The 22,115-nt window shown below is 42.2% G+C and overlaps 1 protein-coding gene across 6 annotated transcripts in view; it reads left to right on the top strand.

Moving 5' to 3' along the window:
* grm8a (glutamate receptor, metabotropic 8a) overlaps positions 1–22,115 on the top strand; it is a 340,837-nt gene that overhangs the window by 44,909 nt on the left and 273,813 nt on the right. The window lies entirely within an intron of this gene.

The raw sequence follows: 22,115 nt of genomic DNA, 5'->3' as shown, positions 1-22,115 counted from the left end.
CAAGGAACCTTTGAAGAGCTGACAGAATTGCCAACTTTTACAAAAACTACAATTTATCAGTAGCTGAAGCAAATAGAGACAAGAAATGGGAGCATTTGATAATTCAAACAAATGACTCATTATAAATCATTTCTGTTTTGCTAAACTTTTTTTTTTTAAATAGACAACAAAGTCGCCAAGATCAGAGATAAAAAAAGTGGCGGCGACAGTAAAATGGTTTTATACTGTGCGGATCACGGCTCAAAAGTGGACCATCACATGCATCATCATATACTGTATATCCCCATCTTCCTTTACTGCACATCCTCTCTTAACTCTTTCCAATGTAAGTCCATTCTAACATCATTTTCCTTTATTAAATTACACGATATCAAATACAACAGAGTGGCAGGAGTTGGGCTGCTGATGAAATGCCAGCTCTCTGCGAAGAGCAGTTGCCATTTATTTCGACGCCCCACCACCGTACTGTTAATAAATAGAAAAATTCCCTCACTTTATGCTGTTTGCTTTAATTAAACTCTATCTATTCCTGCGACGTCTGTAATTTCTCCCTCGATGCCTGAGAAGAAATCCCCCTATTTTCCCTTTTTATTAGTTTTCCTCATGAAATATTCAATTATAAATGCTTGTAGACGCATCACACCGACATGTTTGCCAGGTTTTCTGTGCCAGTCCCTTGTTGTTCTTGCCTGTGCGTGCCTCTCTTATGAAACTTTTATATTTTTCCTATATTATTTTTGCTTTATCCAAACTGCAATTATATGTTTATATGGGAACAGGCTGCCAATGGTTTGCTGGCTCTCCAGCGCCAACATGTCGGTGCCAATCTCGCTCCGCCTCCCTCCCCACTTGCACCTTTGTAAACGACTTGATTAGTTTTTTGTACTTTATGTTCTTTTATTATATCAAATATACAATTAGGGAGGTTTGTTACAGGCTTACGCACCCAGCACTGGCAAGTGTAACAAGTCTGTGCTAGGCTAGAGGTGCCAGCCATTTGTCTATGATCTCTCCACGGACCTGTGAAAGAAATAGTTTTTGCTTCCTCACTTCACATGATGTCGCCTCAAAGAACCTCTTGTGTGCCAGTGTAGCGCCTCTAATCCTTTTTGTTTCCCCTCCTCTGCAACCTCAAACTTTCTCAGAGGCAGTTTTACTTTTTAATCTTATTTAAGCAAAGTTGTTTTGTTTCCTGCTCCTGCTCTCTCTATTTTCCCAAATGTGTTCAGTTTGTTTGAGTAGTGAAATCTCTCTATATCTTATAATGGAAGGAAAAAAAGTCACATTCAATGTCGGCCCCTAACTTGCCCGCAGGAGATTGTTGTTTAAACAAAGCTAGAATATTCATGCATTTTGTACCAGAAAGTTAAAGCATGTGTCTTTCGCTTCATCACTTTGTACACACGTCACTGCATCATATTACGCTTTGAGTGGTGCAAAATGTGGTGACGGGCGGTGGCACGAGGGCTTTTCTGTGATCTGCCTGCAGGCGAACGCTATCATAGTTAGAACCTTTAAGCCAATGAACAGTCTTAAGAAATATTGAGCTCATGTTTCTATATTTAGAAATCTTTTCGATCAGTATGTTTATTGTGTTTATTTTGTGAAATTGTTAATGCAACTCAGCTTTCTGTCCATTTTAAATAATCAGAATTATCAGGGAGCAACTTCTCGACATCACAAACTGACACAATAACAACTTATTCAAAGTTAAACAATGAAACTGACCCTATATTTTCCGTCATTTACGCTGGTCAGTCCTCTTCTGTCCTCCCACCCCCCTCCTCACCTAACTCATCTGAGCAGTGAGTGTGTGTGTGAGAGCCGTGAGTTACTGCAGTATCCTTTGCCATTTATTATCTCACCCTCATTATTTTCCTTCAGTGTCTCGAGGGAGCCCTGCACCACCCGAGCTCCCACTTCTACCAGGTGATTAAGACTCTGTGGTGAAGCTCAGGTGCTCTGCTGTGGAGGGCTGCTCTACATGATCCAGCTGTGGAGCTAGAGACAGATCCTCTGGTTGTGCGTGGTCGTACATATGAAGTATTTTCTGGTGGGTGTGGTAGCTTGATTTTTAGTCTTCAATTATTTGTTTTTTGTGGCCATCTTCATAACACTGTATACAACCCCCGGTATCAGGCTGTTTCCATTTATAATTTTAGCAGTTTCTCAGATTTCCATTTCCTGTGCCAACTGTCTCCTCTCTGCGGTGTTCCCCTCAGTCAGCTATTGCACTTCCTGTGTCACACACTGAGGGAGCTGTGCCAAGGGGATGTCCGGTTTTTGCCAGCTCAGTGACCAGTCGGTTATTGGTCACTCACCACAGGGTTGTCCCCGCACTCACACACTCTGTCGCACACAAACCAACCACAGAGTTGTGTCAAAAGCCACAGGAGGTGGGGACACACGCAGACAGACACAAACACACTCAGTGGAGCCGGATGCAGCTCTTAAAGAGCACAACACTTCTTGTAGGAAACTTATATCTGTAATATAAATGTGTGTATAATGTCACGTTAGCTGTCTCCCAATTAAGGGACCGCGTCCAACAGAGGCTGCATTTGAAGGTTAACTGTCTCATTTCAAAGAAGCAACAAACAGGTGGATCCTATCTAGGCCAACATATCCCAGTATTCATTGCACTGTGGTGATGAACAATGGCGGTGGGACATGTTGGTGATGCAAATCGCTGAAATGCTGCGTAGATCAGATCGTCTCATTTCAGCTCAGTCCTCTAAAGGAAAAGGCTCCTGAATTGGGACACAGCTAATGTGTGTCTGTGTCATATATATATACTGCATAGCTGTGAGGATGGTATCTGTTGGAGCCTGTTTGAATTTGTGTGACTATCATAGGCTGCCATTGGGGACAAATTCCAGCCTGCACAGCGCTGGTTAGGGACTGTGTAATGTCCCAGAAAGTGTTCCACTCGTGTAAAACCTCTTCATGGCAATTTTAGATAAGAGAAAGATCCAATGTGAATATCACCTTCAATACCAGCAGCTCTTTAGCTGTAGGAGGAGAAAACAAACAAATGAAAATAAAAGCAAAACAAGAGCCAATGCATCCTTATGTCTGCCCTGAGTCACCAGCACACACACACACACACACACACACACACACACACACACACACACACACACACACACACACACACACACACACACACACACGTATACTCACTCATTCGCTCACTCATTCTCTTTTTGTCTCCCAGCCTGCCGGCAGAAGTGTTTGTCTGCAAAGGAAATGGAATTTGATGATGAAAGTACCCTTGAAGCAGACACACACACACACACACACACACACACACACACACACACACACACACACACACACACACAGCTCCTAAATTTCACTGACATAGCAATATGACAGAAAATGTGTTTTTTCCTCTGCATGGCGGCAGGCATCAGTGGCTGTGCTCTCACTGAGATGAGTGATGGAAGGGTGGAAATGCAAGTGGAGGAGAGAGGTGATGCTATAGTAGAGATATTGAAAAAGAGAGAAAGGGTGAGAGATATCAGTGGGAGGAAGACAGGGGCGCTGTAAAGTAGAATAAATGGAGAGAACCGACAGCAGAGGGAATGAAATCGGGGAGGTCAAGAGGAATGGGTAAATGTTTAAAAGAAAGGAGGAAGGCATCTTGAAAGTGAGGAATAGAAAGAGGAAGAGTAGTTAATGAGAGAGGAAGGGTGTGAGATAACAGAAGTGGTTTAGAGGGAGGAGGGTAAACTCAACCATAGCCTTATATCCAGTGTAACAAATGCTGCATTAGTATTTAATGTAAAACGCACATAATGTAGGTATATTGTGTAAGTAGTTTTCTATCACAAAACTATTGATAACATGATTTTAATGTGTCTTAAGTGATCTTGTGGATAGAGAGAGAGAGTGAAAGAGACCCCTGGCCCTGATTATTGGTTTAGAAATGGGAACGTTTGGATATTGTGATTGGAATTTTCTGTTGATGTTTCAGACCAAACTGCAATTGAATTAATTGAGAAGATACTCATCAACTTAATTAGGAAATTGGAATAAATCATTAGTGGCAGGCAGCCCTAATTACAGTATCATCAACATGGGTGTAATGATCACCGGGTTCGTGGTATACTACATGGTGTTGTCCCAACTCTGACAATTGGGGTTGATGTCTAATGACCATATTTGAAGGAGTGGCCTGCACTCATTCGATGTTAGTCGCTGTCAGTATAACTGAAAGTCTCTTAGGGACCATCTTTTACAAAGTGAACATCATGCTGTTTTGAAGAAAACTTAAAACTTGTGGATAAGAACATACATTAGTTTGATGTTTGACATAGAAACAGACCTTTTTTTGAACACAGCTTTCAGAAAGGAATGAGCTTCACTTTCTGGCCTTGAGTCAATGTCTAATTTTACATACAGTCTTTGGTTTCAAAAATTCGAAACCTCTGTAACCTTTTTTGAAAAGCAGCTACTACTGGTGGAGATGACATGGTGATTGTAAATGCTACAGTGTTGTGTTAACACAAGAAGAGATGAGTTGTTCCCTACAGAGTCAGTCAGCATCTCTTGTGGTAACACACACAGTCTCACTTTTTAAAAAGGATCCTGTCTAGCAGCTATTTTAAGTTCTTATTTTATTACGATGTTACCTTGGTGGCCTACATTGTGTTTCCAGGCCTTGTAAGTATCTCTTGTCAAGTGCTTACACTGCATTTTTGTGCACTTCCCTTCCCAAAGATTAAGATTTGGGATGAAATACTAGAATAAGGCCGGGAATCCAAAGATAGCAGCACTCTAAGCAATGAGACAAGCTCCTTCAGTGTTCCGATTGCTAAGTGGTAATAACATGCTGTGCCAAAGGCGGACTCCTCTCCCTCTGTTGGGGGATTATACCACTCAAGATCAAACTAGAAGTGGACAAGGTGATGTCCAGGCGACGACAGCAGGGATTATTTTGGGTTTGAGTTGTATTTAGCTCATACTCATCAAACACAAAGCCTTCCTTAACTCATTTCATTTGTGTCCATCATCACGTTTTTCTCTTCCTCAAAATAACTCCTAAGCTGAAGCATCCTATTTTGATCAGTGGTACACTGATGGGAATGCCCCTTAAGGTCGAGGCAATAAAATAAGGCTATTAGAAGCTGTAATAAGATGTACGTGTTACCGGAGGGATGGGAATCTAAACTCTGTGGGAAGGAAATGGTGGAGTTTGAGAAAGGACAGGGGGAATGACACTAACCCAAAGAAAGAATAATGAACGAGGGCAACATGCAGCAGACGGGAGGTGTTATTTCCTACTCGATCATAACACTGTGCTAGTGGCCGCTGGCTTCGCCCAACTCAGATGCATCTGTTTTTGTTCCGTCTCTGTCCCTTTTGTCCCTCCTTCCACCATTTCACCACCATATACATCTCTTTTATCTGTCCTTTTCTGACGCTCCTCGCCTGAATCCATCCTTACTCACTGTTCCTACTTCCATCTTGACAACCTGGGCGGCCTTATTCCCAAAGCAATCAATATCGCTACCCAAACAAGTACAAACACTATTATTTTCAGTAAATGAGCTGTGGTCTCTTTTGCAATTCCTTAGACCTTAAGGATCTCATCAGTTGTCTGCGTTGTAGACATGCCCTAATTTTATAAACAGTACAGATTCACAATAATAAGGGAAATCTATGAGGGATATTGGCATTTACCTCGATTGACCTCTTCAAACAGAATGACTGCTACATATTGCTATAACCATCCCCATCAAAGTGTGTACATGGCGTTGCTGTTGGCCTTTTCATCGATATGACTATCAGCAGGCATGTTACCATTGGATTTCCCAATTATGAGTGTCAGCTTCAATTAGCTGAGACAACAACTCTTATTGATTAGGGTGCACTGGCCGTTCACACCCAGGCTTCCTCCTCAGAGGTCATATACAACAAGCTGCTGGAGACCAAATTAAATACTCCCAAGCGGAGACAAGTATTAAAAAAATAATTTCACAGTGCGCACCAGAAACATATAATTTCCCACAAGAAGAAGTAGCGGTATTCTATAGATTCTTTGATTGTGTGGATCCTAATAAATAGACAACTATATTAGTGGTGCTCCGATCAATACAAAACATTTCAGACATCGTTACATCAAGCTGAGTTTTCAAAGCTTGCTAGCATTGATGCAGTAAGAGAGAATGGGACTGTTTCCGTCGCCTGTCACTCAGTTTACATTGTATAACAGCAGCCCTACAGCAAGGACAGCAAGAAACCAAAAGAACAAAACAATGTTTTTATATTCCTTGATCACGTTTATTGTGGAAGACAAAGGGTCCAGAACGCTGTCTGACTCTTCCAGGTACAGACTTCATTGATGTCTGCCTGCGGCTGTTTTACCAAACAGTTGACAGCTGAGAGAATTTAGAACGGGAGAATCCTGAAAATATCAGTCATAACTACTATAAATTGACAAATCAATATTGTTGATCACTGCGGTTCCCACTGTTATTGCCTGTGTACTAATTTCAATAATAGTTTCATATTTCTTCTACCCTAACGTGGAATATGACACATGTACGCCAACCTAAGATTGTGACCATGGTGATTCTAATCAGGATGTACCCATTGTTATTATGAGCATGTTAGCATTTAGCTCAAAGTGTCTGGTCAAGCGTAACCTCCTAGAGCCGCTCGTGTAGCTATATGCTCTTAGCTCTGTTATTACTCTGAGGTTGCACCTAATCGTTTTTATTATTGATTACTCTGTCATTTTTCTGATTAGTCAGCTAGTCAGGGGCCAGAATCTGTTTTTATTTCCTGCAGTTCAAAAACCTAAAGATTTTCACTTTATAGTGAAGCAGGAAACTGATTTTGTTTTGAATTATTTAACTTGAGTGATGCGCGATGAGAAATGTTTGATCGACTGAGTGATTTTAGCACGAATAAAAATGATCCGTGCAAATGATCTGTGGTAAATATTCTGTGGTCGACTTACGTTCTCTCAACCTATCCAAGAGCCTCTTTCAGTAATAGGGGGATCGTAACGCAACATAATCCATTACATCCTAAGCAAGTCCTTTTTGTAAATGGCAGCCTTGGAATACAGTCAAATGTCAGGTAGTAGTAACACACAATCAACCACATTCACCCCCCTCCATCCTCCGTCTCTCCAGAGGTCAGCAACATCCTGCAATCCTCTCTAAATCAATAGGTCATGTCATTACGCTGCTGCTGGAGTTTCAGCCACGACCCAGCACAACCTCCCAGGACTATCTCTGCACACTAATGGCCACGGCCCAACGCATAAGCACACATACAACTTAGGGTCGGGTTTGGATGGTGACAATATGTCTCACACACACACACTTAAAAAACAGGGTTGTTTTTAAGACCATTTTTTGGCTCATGCCCTGTAGATGTTTCCTAGAAGTCGCTTAGTGACATTGACAGCTCTAGAAATTCTTGACGCATGATGCATAAAATCACTTTGTTACAGATAATTTTCTGTCTGTTTGCCTATATTGATTGTCGGGCTGTTTTATGTCTTTTCATCGTCTGTTCGTCGTTTTTAAAAGGTGTTTCAGCCCCCCCTCCCCAGGGCAGAGCAGGGTCAGAGGGATTTCTGCCAGGGGAATCACCATCCAGGCTGAACTAATGGCCCCTGACAGAGAAGAGAGAAGCTGAGAGGAGTCGAAAGAGGTTGAGGAAGGTTTTGCACAGGGGCCGAGGCAAAAAAAGATGGGCGGGGAGGGAGGATGAAAAGATCGTAAGAGCAAAGTGCGAATTGAGGGAGAGTTTTGAGTGAAAAAGAGAATCCGAGATGGAAGAAGAGATGGATGGATGGGAGACTAAGATATGCAGGAAGATAAGAGGCAGTAGCAGAAGAGGTTAGATTGGCAGTTTGTTAGCAGCGATGTGCAAAGAGGATTTGTGCGGGAGAGACACTGAAACTTAAAAAGTCATTGAAATTCCAAGAGGGATTTTACATCTCGCAGCGTCATCCCTCGGTGTGCCTGAAGAAACGGGACAGACAGGACGGGGGCTTGTTGATGGTGCTGCTGAGCAAGTCATCTGTCACTTTTTTTTCCCTCCCTTCTATCTTTTGCTTCATGCGACTTTTTCCTACTTCTCCGTCGCTGTCTTCATAAGCCCCCCCCCTCCTCTCTCTCTTTACATCTCACTCTCTGCTCCATGCAGATTTCTTTCTCGCTGTGCTTGACTGTCAGGTCTGATGACGCAGCGACCTCTCTTCCGCCTCGAGACATAAGGGGCGCTGTGCCGCATATTTGTCGGTGGAGGTAGAGCATGTCTGAAACACTCGTGTGCATGTTTGTGTGACACTTCATGAGTCTTCATTAGACTCAATCACTGCACCGCTGTGTCAGCTGGACAAACTCCACCCTTGAACCTCCACACTAGGGAAAATGGAAGTAGGGCCATTATTTTTGAGATGGCTGCTGATCAGCTGACAGTTTTATTTATTAATATTTATTATAAAGTTTTATTATAAAGTAAAGATTTGTAAGTTATCAGAAATGAGTGGAGGGTTTGTGAAACCACATCAAAACAAGTTCATCTGTTTGTCAACTTTTTGGGCTTGTAGCTTTCACCAGGCCAACTAATTCAATGTTTTTAAGAAAGTGAAACTGTCTAAAGTGAGATGCATCCTCATAAATAGAAACCTCCACAATGTGGTCAAGCTGTTTATGTCGTTGTGTGCTTGTGTATGTGTGTGTGCACACTAGTGTATCCTCCGACCATCAGCCTCCCTGAAGTGTTCTCTCTCTCTTCCCTGTGACGGATCTGTAGGAGGCTGAGAGGAGGACTGCCAGCTGTACGGCTGGAGGCAAAGATCTTTGTCACTCACTCCTCCATCGCTGTCTCTTTGTTTATCCCTGTTTTCTCCTCAACTTCCTCTCGCTCGCTGTCTTTCTCTGTCGTCCTGCTGTTGTTCAGAGAGATGCATGGGAATTTGGAGAAGTAGCACACAGTAGAAATGAGTAGGTGTTTTAGGCTAAGAAATCCAGAAAGGAAGCGCAGAGTGCTTCTGTCTGTCTGTTGTTAATTGTCTTGTTTTTCTCACTTCAGCTTTATATTCAGTTGTGGAGATTAAATGTCAGATTTAATTTGTCTGGTACATTCTGTACAGTATGAGCTCAAACATTTTCTTACTGGAGTCATTTATGAGTTAGTCCCCTCATAAACAATTTCTTTTTAACTTCTTTTTTATAAACTTGTTTTCTTACTGGAGTCGTTTTGTATCAAAGTATATATATATATATATATATATATATATATATCCTCCTTTTTAAGGGGCTGATACATGAAGGCAAACTGAATGAGAGTGAGTGATTATGCACTTGCACATCTGACACGCTCTAAAATCCATTGACAGCCGATGTTCCTCGAACATCAATCCCATCCAGACGTCGTGCATCTGCCAGTTGCAGGGTTGCCCTCATGACTGGCATTAGGTAAAAACATATCTTACCATAGATCCACACAGATGTCTATTTTTACACCAATTGCAAACCTCACGTCTCAATATAAACAAGCTGTTGCAGCCCAGCTCTGCCAACAGAGGCTGTAAGTCATTTAGAATCGAATAATTCATCCAAAAAAACCATCACATCTCACCTCAGCAGCAGCAGCAGCAGCAGCAGCAACACCTGGTGAATCAGAGGTTGGATCTGGGAACGTGACAGCAGCATCATTAGAAGTAGGGAGGGTATGTGACACGGCCATGTTTGCAAATTCTAAACAGATGGTTTAAGCGAGAGGTCAGCAAGTCTGTCATGTTTTGTCTTTTAAAGCCCAACCTTATAAACAACTTATTTAGCTTTTATATTTAGCCTCTCGCCTTCACTCACTTATTCCTCATTACTTGTTTTGCTTTTCTTTCATCCTCTTCCTCCTCCTTCTCCTCCTCCTCAGGCTGTTGTTTTCTTTTTCTTTCCATGACACTTACTCTCTTCTGTATCCCGTCTTTATCATATCAGCATTCTCCATTATGACGTTTGCACTTTAATTAGTCGCTCCTCGCATTGTGATTCAGACAGTGAAGCCTACTCTGCTGTTATTGTGGCGAGAAGCCTGAAATATTAATATAGATCTTTCCACTGTGCCTTTTGTGGGTACGTAAGTCAGATCCTGACACCTTTTTAAAAACTCAGTTCCTTTAATATGCAGTTTTCAGAATTTATTTATATATATATTTATATGTATTATTGTTCACCATGAGGGATTACTAAACAATGATGGGCATTCATTCCTATTTGATGCCTCCTCTCACCACCTGTCTCTCAGATGTACTTCATACAGCATCTCCCCCGAGCCCCTGTACCTCCCTCCTCTGTGAAGGACTTTTGCTTCGACAAAATACTAACCACTTAGGGGAAAAGAATAAAAAACACACGGCAAGTCTTGTTATTTTTCTATAAATAACCCAGTTGTGCTGATGAGCTGTGATACAGATAATTTGACTGTGTGCATATGCATTGCTCTGCATGGATTGAGTGAATGGATGAGAGCGGTTAGACTTACATGGGAAAAATGTGTATTTGTGCATGCACGCAGATGTGTCAGAGGGCGTGTTCGCGTGAGACGCACAAGAACATACAGGACTAAGTTGACATTGCAGCAGAAACATACTGAAGGAGTAGGAACTTTGTCTCGGCCTTCATGTAACCTTGTAAGAAGCTTTGTTCTTTCCCTTTGGTATTCTCACCATCTGCTGTACATGGCATTCTGTTTCCCCCTCCAGAAAGGACACAACGCTTTTCATCTACGAGAATGGCTCTGTTCTGTTTTCATAAAATGTGCACGCTACTTTCTCAAACATATTTCAACTTCTGCCTCAGAAATTTTTATTTGGATGCATTTTAAAATCTGACAAGGGATAAATTAATAGTGCTGTTAGAAAACAATCACACTATTGGTTCCCAGAGTCCAAGAAGGTGACTGATGATGTAACTTGATGTATAGCAGTTTACTTCCTCGGTTAAACTTGCAGCCGGGCTATTGGAGTCTAAAATGGCGAGGGGACAGAGTTCCAGATTGTGGATGCCAGGTGGGGACACGGGATTCTATATAACTGTGCAATCGTATAATGGTCTGCACACTATTATAATAAATAGTTTCCTCTGTCTGTTGACTTCATTCAGTGGAGCATCCTCCGTTCATAAATATTGATAAGCAGCAGGAGGATTGTTCCCGATTTCCAAGCTGGCGAGGCAAAAGACTTTCCAAGATGAGGGCGGCAGGTGGGAATGCAAACCAGGTTTGCTGAGTCGGCAAAATATTATAATTAGTCACTTCGGCTTGCAGATGTAGTCTCATAAATATTCATGTCCGGAGGAGACATCAGAAGGTTTCTCGGTGCCCAGTGGAGCCAAGCTGCCCAGCAGTATTAGACTGGGCGTTAACCAGCGTGATCGGTGCTGACGGCTGGGAGGGTGAGCACCTGTGCACATACTCCGTAGGCTGTGGGGGGAAAAGTGTTGTCCTCACAAACCTCTTGAAGTCTCATCTCCTCTCCTAACACCTCAACTTTCCTCCTACGCTTTGTATTATTGAGCCAGAGGTTAGCGCTCACTCCAAGGTCTCGCATTGTACTCAAGCTCGAGTGTTATTCCCCATTTCTAAGTCCCTTCTTCAAGATTCAAGTAAAAAAAAAAGAAACAAAAGAGGCTTTCAGATAAAAGCCAAATAAGTAAATGTTAATTCATTCACACGAGGCAAAAGAAAATCTGACAGAATACACATGTTCTGTCTCTGACCTTCTCTTTCCTTTCTGTCCGCACAGTCGGAACAGAAAGCAATCAGAGCGTGATACACACACCCTCACACAGTCGTGGTACAAGGCCACTCACACAGGTGACTCATCCCTTTTTGTTACCACTCCGCCGCTTGTCGCTACCAACACACTTATTACCACCCAGTGTGCACATGGTTTTGTATATGTGAAATAGAATATGTCCAAAAGGCTTTCTTCAGTAAACAGAAACATGTAAAGGTCACCTAGTGAAATGAATGAGGATGCCAAAGACACAGCGTCCTTGGCCTTTGACACACGCTGTAAGCATATTGAAGAAGGTGTCTTCAATGGGTGTCCATCTTTTTTTCTTAGTAGGAAGTCTGTCCATCCTCCATTGCTTTAATGCATGTGAACTATCACGTGTGCAATACAATAGAAATAGCGACTCTGATGTTCAAATGCATAATGATGCACAAATTCCAGGGCCAAAATCCTTAGTAATGTCATTATTTCTGTCTTTAATGGAGAGAACAGCTATTTATTTTTTATGATGTGGGGTGAAACTCTCTCTCTAATGGATCTCAGCACTACACCGTTTGGAATTAGTGCTTTGAGAAAATGTTACTCGCGCTGTTTTGTTGAAAAGAAGTGCAGCATTTTAAGTGCAATTTATTTGCGGCGCGACTCATGAATAAAAAAGCAGTCTTCCACTAAACGGCTCTCAAACTTTGGTTAAGCCCATACTGTCTGCGGCGGATATGAAAACCCAGATGACGAATCTTAAATTACAGTAGATCGTCATGGCAATCGAGGAAGGTCTCGCTCATCCTGAAGCGTTACATTCTGCAGTAATGACCCGTCTGCTCGACATTATCCCGCTGATGACGTGGGTAGCTACCATTAATCATTTAGAATTAAATTAATCATTTCAAATTGAATATCATCCCGAGATGAGCTGTTTGAACTAATGTGTTTTGGCACGGACTATTAAAGGTTAATCTGTTGTATATTTTAGAATTAATCAGTAAAGATATGTGAGGAGGTGATAGTGATAAATACTTTCAGGTCTAGAAAAGCAAAATAAAAAAAGCCAAAGATTTCCATCCTTGTTGAAACGTCTTCCATGTGTCCTATGAACGTCTCGCTTAAAGTATTGGCTACACTGCCACTCCAAGATTCCCAGTGGTACTGTTCAGTTTCTTCTGCATCCAGAGGTTTTCAGAAGATTTGCACAAATTCGGCCAATATCGATGCAGAGTGTACGGACAGACGGCTACTTATGGTTCTGTACACATATCTAAAATTGAGTATGAATGAGCTTAGTTTTCATATCAGTCAGAAAAGAGCATTACTCCTGTAATTTAATGCAAGTGAATGTTATTATGACTTTTGAAAAAGCCTCAGGCATTAGATTGAGATCAGGCTGTCAGCTGTAAATACTGCCTGTGACATGTTACTCACAGTCGTTTGTTCCACACAGTACACACACACACACACACACACACACACACACACACACACAAATAAATCCTTGAAAACACTGAAACAGATTTCTTTTGCCCTTATGGAGCATTTGTGGTATTTTCCCTGGAAGATGTTATCATCGGGAAAATACAAACACGCGCACATTTGTCTCTCTGACGTGTGGAAGGTAGTAGCCGAGCTGAAATCATGCTCACCCAAGGGCATCTCCCTCCAGATGTCATGTTTGTGTGACCTCTGGTTATTGTAGCATGTGCACGCGCGTGTGTCATCTGTCAGTGTCCGTCTGCCGGGCCTGTTGCTCACATGGATTAGAAAAAGAATGATAAACACACACACAAACACACACACACACACACACACACACACACACACATACATTGGTCTAAATTGCTTTGAACACTTTTTACAGTTTGTGTAAGCGTCATCTTGAGCACTGATCAATTCAGAGCTTATCTAAGCTTTCCACTCAGCCTACTTTAGCGTGTGTATGATGAATTATTATTTTCTCATGTGTCCCCTCAGCTTTGCACTGAATGCACTGAATGATGCATACTGCCGTTAGATATCCTTTCCCCCCCCCACCCCTTCTCACATCTCCTTCATGATAAGTGTGTTTCTTGAATGAAATTTCTCTTCTCAGCGATTCATCCTTCAGTGCCAAGCTGAATTAAACATGCTCAATTCAATATTCATCTCAAGTTAGACTTTGGTAGAACATTTGTAGTTTGTTTGCAACCACATCCCATGCGGTATAAGCAGCTTTTAGACACAGGATTTCAGCTCTTACAGCGATCACATGTCATCAATTATTTGTACATTACTTAAAACGTCGCCTTGTACTTTTGTAGAAAAAGAGGAGCGACAACTGCTGTTCGCTGATAAATGCCGAGGTGGCAGCTGATCTTCTGTCTCCAGGCTCAGCTCAGGCAGCCAGAAAAGTTTTGAGAAACCTAGTAGGTTGAGTTTTAAAACAAGACAGTATTTCCTCTAGGATTTTTTAAATTACAATTATAGCCATACTATAGAGCTTATTGCCATAATGATCATTTCAATTCATATTTATGTTTTCCTGGATAAGCATCACTTCTTCTACAACAATGAAGTTAAAGTGACACTGCGTCTTGTGATCCTCAGAACTTCTCTGCTGTATGCATCGTTACGTTCCACCTTAACCCAAATGCCCTGGCTGTGCGCATCTTGTTTTGTGTGTGGCAGGTGAATTCTTGCATTGAAAAAAATTTGGAATTCGGGCCCCATTTCAGACCAAATCAAATAAACACACAATAAAGTTCAAGTACTGGACATGTCCTAATAACTTCTGATTAGTGATTGGTCATACTCCAGCTTGATACTTTGGCAGAGTACAAGACAGCCAGGCCTCAAGTGCATCTGCCCTAATCATGAAGCAGCGGCAATAATAATTTTATGGCCACCCCAGCAAAATATACATTACGGAATAATGGAAACCCTCTAGGAGGGTTTTAATTTCAAAATAAAAAACAGTTTTTCCCCTAGACATTAGCTGGTCATATTGTAATTTGTCCAGCCACAGGTTCATAATGAACCAAAAAGACACTTGCTAGCACTTGCAGCACGGACCATAACGTTTTTACCATCCACGCAGAGACTCATAGTTTCAGCTGCAGTGGTGTTGTGCAATGCGACTCTTTTTCTCACGCGAGAACTCTTTCACTCATTAGTCTGTATATCAGTCACTCTGAATCTGTTGCAAGCAGCAATCCAAATTCTGTGCTTGTGTTAAGTTTGAGCTGTTGCGTGTGTGTGTCTTTGTGTGACAGATTGTGTGTTGCTGTAAAGTTTCAAGCCAAGCGAACTTGGGCCACAGGGCAAAGGATCACAGCTGCCTAATCTATGCATGGCTGGCAACCGTGTCCAGAATCGATGAGGCTGAGATCCATTGATTAATCCTGGATGGCCTGGAGGGGGGGCTGTAAGGATTGGGCAGGGTTTGCAGCAGCTTCACATCTTGGCAGTGGTGTCATGCATCAGGAGTACATGAGCTTCAATGCTGATAGACCCTTTAAGGCACAGATAGGCCAGCACACACTTATAATATCTTATTGTCCTGCAGCAGTCAGTGTCTGTCACCGTGACACCAATGAAAACAACACTATGTGCCTGCGGTGTCCACTTGGCTTTAAATCTGAGATGCTTGAACGTTACGGACCTCTGCAAATGTTGAGTTGTAAATATCCGATTTCATTGATGTTATCGTGCAGCTCAGATCACTGCATGTCAGCGGGGGGAGGCGTTGAGAAGTGAATCTCCACACACTTCCAGATTAGATCAGTGAGCGAACTCCAGCTGGGGTTGTCTGTGATTGACAGGATGGACGTGAGTGCTCCACACTGGCCCGATAATACTCGGCTGTAAATTAAGGAGAAAACTAAACACCTTCCTAACCTGCGTACTTTGAGAAACAGATTATTCTAAGATGCAGTATTTTCATGTGACTTCATGATGCAGGGGACAAACAATCCAACACTCTCACTTAGCGCATAATTGCTGTTGTCTGCAAACACAGTAGATTTTTAGCGTGGCACTTAGATACATATGTGGAATCACTTTCCCCGCAGCATGCACGTAAACACACCCGCTTGGTCATCAGGACGCTGTATTACGCACATACGCAGCTGTCACAAATAAATGCACCTTAAATAGCGCACACACACACACACACACACACACACACACACACACACACTCACACTCACACACACACACACACACACAGACGCACACGCTCACCCCAATCAGTCACTTACATTGTTGCGGCGCCCTGCCACTTGCTCCACAATGGTATTACAGTGGCTCTCAGCCTGTTATGATCTCATTCCAAAAGCATTCAGCGGTGCCACAAAGCAATTCCAAACACATTTCCAAAACACATTTTGCGGCGCCACAAAGTGTTACATCCATCACAGGGGGAATAAGGCGTAATGACCGACAGACACTGTAATAGTCGATTCCCCTGCCAAGTGTGTATGTGTGTGGAGATAAAGCGCGTGTCTAAGCGACTTTGTCAATGTCTTTTTGTGCGAGGGCTGTGTCCTTGTGTGCACAACGGCTCCAAAGAGAGGGAACGGGATCTCAGTTGATCCATAGTGCCTAAGTCAGGGTGATCTCTCCTCGCTCTAATGCCCATAGATTTAAAAAAAAAAAAAATGGTGAGGGAATAAATTATACATCTCTTCTACTTCTTTTCACCTTCTCGTCCTCCATCAAACTCTGCCAATCAGCCTTTATCTTTTTTATAATTTTTCAATCCCCTCCCCATTTTCTTCAGCACACAACAACCCTCCCTGATATAAAAAGCACTTTTCCAGTATCCGTCTTTTGCTGTCGCACCATCCGTCTGTTACTCAAACCCAGGATCTTGTTAGTTTGTGATTAAAATGCGCCAGCAAACGTCTGTCAATGCTCAGTTTCTTTTTACGGGGAAGAGAAAATGAGGGATCATTAGCGACATTTGCACTGCCAATAAACGAAGAGCTGCTTTTCTACAGATGATAGAAATCCAGAGAGGGGAGAGAAAAAGAAACACGCCCCATGTGTAAAGACCTTTCCAGAGAGAGAGCGGGAGAGTGGCGCCAGAAAGATGAAACAGACAAACTGATCAAAGAATCTGAAGAGACAGAAATATATAACTCAAAAAATGGGTAGGACTAATGTTTGTGCGGAGGGAAAGAGGAAATGTTGTTTACCTCCCTCTAACCTCACTTCCAGCCTCTTCAACTTTAAGTGTGCTAATGTGTGACTGATGGAAATGTGTGTGTGCTGCAGGTTAGTGTGACTCACCGGATGTCGACTGTGGGTACAGTCTCTCCTCCACTTCCATCGTTTTCAAAATCCACTTCACTGCTGGAAACAAATGAAGTAACCCCTGAGCTGCTATCCTCCGAAAATAGGGATAAAAAATTGACAAATCATGTGAACACACAGCTGACGTATGACTCTTATTGTTTATGTGGTGTTTTTACTGTGATTGGTGAAAGAAATACTAAAAAGGCAGAGCATTGTATTTTACCCCTGTAGCTGAATGATAATGGATGAAGCCTGATCCTTCTCCAGTGCTGACACAGCACTGTGGCTATGTGACGCTAACTGCAGGTGGATTGGTAGGCACCTGCGCACAACTCTGCCTTGTACTTTCTATCATTTGTGTGTTTGTACAGTTGCACACAGATATTGGGTGTGAGGGAAGATGCAGCGAGAGGCTGTCAACGGGGAGCTTCAAAGCACACACAAACACACACACAAAGACACACACTCACACAGGCAGATGCTGTCTTTCCTCTGATCTTGTAGTACATGCCGTAAGAGGAAGGGAATACAAAATACAATCCTCGCTGCTCACCTGTGCTTGAGCTTTGAATGCTTGTGTGTAACCTTTGTGTTGTGTTTGTCTTGTAGTTCCATGACATGCATGTGCAATAACCTGCACTTCTTATAGTTTTGATTTATCACATGTTGATAACAATTGTCACCAAATCAAGTGTTGTACATCAGTGTAGAGTCCAGTAGATGGATTGGGTTAGAAACAGAACAAGATTTGAGGAAAGAAAAAGACCGTAGGAAGTTGCTGTCTCACAGGACAGACAGACAGACAGCCTGTCAACACTGATCTGTGCTGCACGTCTGTTTCCATAATGTTTCAGTGGCTGAACAAGATCAGTGTTTCCTTTCTAGTTTGAAAGGGAGCAGGGTCATGCTCGGGGACATATTTTTTCTTTTTGATGGAGGCTCTTTAGAGGTTCCTTGTTAATGTTCTGGAAAGAAAATTTGAGTGACCCAGTTGATATCTGCGGGTTTACTTAGACCTCTGATCAGATGTGTCACTGCACCTGGATAAAAGCCCATTAAAGTACAAACAGCCTTTTTCAAAAGATTTTCTTTGGGGGCATATTTTAGTATTGTTGGTTGTTACCTTTGGACAGAACCCGTCGAGCTGTTTGTCCATTTTTCATTTGTTGTGGAGTCTGTGTAATTTCCACTGTAAGTTCAATAGATGTAGTGCAACATCAAACTAAAATCATTTTTAGTATTTTTATACCCCACATGCCAAACTTAGAAAATTAAAAGAACTGCCACTCAAAGTAATCAAAATATAAAAAAAACCTTTCCTTTGCTTCATTGAATGAAGCAAACATTGGATTTCATTTTTGTTAATATTTATAAAGACGAGTAAGGGAGTAGCACGTGAAAAAAAGCTGTTATCTTCAGTTGTCCTATGACGAAAGATATTGATCTTCCAATGCATAAAAAATCATTGTAAGTTAGAAAATAGTTGCATTTCCCTGAGTTTCCCCACTTCATAGAAACATATAATGTGTTGGCTACAGTTTGCTCATCTGATGAGTGTACAGCAGAGTCCCTCCAGTGAGCTGACATGCAGCAGATCAATTCATCAGAGGTGAAAGTTTAAGCTTTAGAGACCGAATCACCTGCTTCGACCAGAGCAGGGCAGAGCTGAGGCAGCTCTCCAGAAAGTCTCCTCACCCCCTGTGCAACGCTGCCATCTGTGTGCTGATCCCCTCACACTGTTTCTCCAGCCCAGCTCAGTGCCACCTTCCAATCAATGTCAAGCAGGCAGCCTTAAATTTCCTAAGGATGTTATTCAGTGGCTCATGCGCTCAATTAAGCAGCTGCTTTCCTTAAATTAATGCTGCTGTTTGTGCAGTTAACGATAAATCACTGAGGAGAGTCACCGCGTTAGAGGCCAAATAATCTCCTGTCTGTCAAAATGACGAATAGCATTTTGATTGGACTTCAAAACGCGACTGTCGTGTTTTAATGGCTCCCATGATGCCTGGGCAGAAAGACAAGAGGTGGACAGGTAATTGGGCCTTTGTGCATCTTAAGATATCAAAATATAGTATGATGTCGCTGTCTTCCGCATAAAGAGAGACAGATAGACAAAACCTGTAGTCAGTTGAAAAGTGTGGCGTCCTTTTGAGGAAATCATATTGCTGTCGCTCTCAGAAAGAGACTGACGGATAGACTGAGACAGACAGCCGGGAATAACAAAGGAAACCAAGTCATCAGTCCCAGGGCAAGATGAGCGAGGAGAGCAGGGATGACGAAACAGAGGCGGGTTAGAGGACGCTTGAGGAGACAAGGGTTTTATTTTTCTTTTCTTTGACACGTCTTTACGAGAAATGTTGAAGGTGCATTTCTTCCTCTCGAGGCTGGAATTAATGATCGTTTCAAATACACAGCAAAATGCTGTTAATTTAATTAACTTATGTGCTCGCGTGAGATGATTTGACATGGACAGGACATCATACTTGGTAACGTAAGCTGCTTTTAGAAATTCACTGAATTTTCCAGAAATGTTCGTGCCAGCCCACTGGTAAAATGTCTGGTCCAGAAAATGTCAGCAGGAAAATATCTTGTGTGCGTGTTGTTGACTTCTCTATCTTGCAACAGAAGCAAAGATTACAAATATCTCAGAATAAAAGAGATGTCCTAAATCTGGAAGACACAGACAAAAATTCATACGAACGTCCTGAATGTTGACATGTTCCTGTTGGGAACACATCTGACCCAGAAAATCTCCCGCTACATTATTAAGAAGTGAAAGGCAAACTCCGGGAAATAAGCAGGTTCATGTCTGAAAACATCTGTCCAGCAACCGAGATTGTCCCAATGACACTAGATATGAAACTCAAAGTGACTCACTGCCACACTCTACATCTCTCTCAAACTCTGAAGATCGTAACACACTTGATTCCAATAAGTTTGAGCGAGTTGAGACATCAAAAGTTGACTCTATAAACACCTCAGATTATTTCTGTGGACTAAAACACCATTTAAGACTTTACCTCCCTTTGCTTGGTTGGAAAAATCTCATGTGGAATCCTCTCTGCAGGTGTGCGGCTGTGTGCTGAGCATGGGAGGGGTGTTTTTTTTAAGGGAGGTTATGTGCAAGTGTGTGACAGCAGCTCCATCACATTTCATTACTGTCATCATTAAGAGAGCGGGATGTGAAATGATGTAGAAGTTTCTGGAGAAGGAACACACAGAGCCACAGATGCTTAGCAGGAGAATACACTCACAGGTTATACACTGTACCCCCCCTGACCAGACCCCCCAGTTTGTCAAACAACAAATCAAAGAACCAGGTTTGAACTTTCACATTATTGCACTCACTGATATCCAGAATAGATCATGCAGAATGTGGAGAAGTCAATTCATGTTTATGCTTTATCTCGTTCATGGAGATTAAGCTCAACCTGCAGGAGCTGACTTTTTTTGCCTCTTTTGGAAACGGCAGAAACAACCCGAGCACATCTCTGACATATTATTACAAAACTGCCCTGTTTACACATCCAGCACGTACAGTACGAGGAGATCTTAGCGTTCATTTGAAGCTGTGTTAATATTTGTTTTGCACATTGGATGCGGTTAGTTTTGGCATTTCAATGTAGAGAGAAAAGCACCAAGTCCAAAATTCAGTCCTGTTTTATCTGCAATCTGGTTTCCAAAGCTTCTGAGGTAAATACTTGAGGCGCTAAATGCTTCACTGCGGTTGTGAACGGTGGGTTTATCAGAGCTTTTTCATTGAAAACAGAAAATGTAAACGAGAGCAGTGGGATTGAAGAAAGACTCTAAAGTTGTGTCATAAAACCAAAATAATGAGATACAAGCTTCATAAATAATCTATAATGCTGTAGAGTGGAGTGGTAATTCTCCCCCTTTAAAATAACCTGCATCAAAATATAGATAGATAGATGAACTTTATTGATGCCAGTTGGGAAATATTTGATGTGTTGTTAATTTATAATGATCGATCAGAACAGCTTTTAATTACCACGTCCATGTACAATATTAAACCTGAACAGAAATGCTGATCTAGGGCTTTTGAGCACTGATACCTTAAGGATGCATGTTGGCCTTTCACCGTCGCTGCTCCTTCAGGCAGTTTATTCAGTGTTACATGTGATGTCAGGGTAGACAGCTCATCGGGATATGTGACAGTGTGTAGGGACATGATTGGCTGGGGGGAGTGGAGTCAGAGCTTATTTTAACAAAAGGCCAGAAAAGCAGAATTACACTTAAAATCAGTGTTTTATTAAAGAAAGGTGAACGGAGTACGACTTACTCCTATTTCTTCTTGATTTTCATCTTTTGTGAAATACAGACTTGCAAAAGCCGTGTTCTGTAGAGAGAGAATGGCACGGTGGAACACAGCAACTGAAAAGTGTGAAAGTGCAGGGGAGTTGGTTAAAGGAGATGTGAGCAGAGGATAGAGGGTGAGAATTGGTGAGAATTACATGGGGGGAAAAGGGAGATCGCGATGGGAAGTGGAGGGAGGCGGTGAGGTGGATCAGTGCTGTGTGAAGTGACGACAACCACAATTGTTGTTTGAGTTACACAAAATGTGGAAAACCAAATGGAAGACATTATTGAACCCTCCATTCAGATAATTCAACAGTGTGCATGGCACAAATTCAGACAAGTGGCTCTTTTGGATTCCTCTCAATTTTCTCATTGTCAACAAAAACCTTTAATTACTGAGACTGACTCGTCATTTTCACATAGCCGGTCTCTGTAGCAGCACAGGTGGAGGGACTTGGACCTTTGAGGAGAGATGTGACAGAACGCCTATGAGCATGCAAGGGCGGGGGTGTAAATAAGTGAAGAGACTCAAGGTGGGAGAGACAGCACGGGGAGAAAGGGAATAGAGATGACACAGAGGGAGTATGGAGAACCCGAGGTATGATTCAGAGGCAGCAGTGGAGGACAGGCACCTTTTGATTGCTGAGGGGATGTGGCACTTCCAAGTTTAACATTGTCAAGGTTAAATGCTTTCAGTGTTCTTTTTAACTTGCATCTTTTTCTTTTTGATTTTCTGTTGAATAGTTTTCTTCGGGTG

Source organism: Paralichthys olivaceus, chromosome 23 (genome assembly GCF_024713975.1).
Source record: "Paralichthys olivaceus isolate ysfri-2021 chromosome 23, ASM2471397v2, whole genome shotgun sequence".
NCBI classification, from domain to species: Eukaryota; Metazoa; Chordata; class Actinopteri; order Pleuronectiformes; family Paralichthyidae; genus Paralichthys; species Paralichthys olivaceus.
This window is presented reverse-complemented; position numbering and strand designations above follow the sequence as displayed.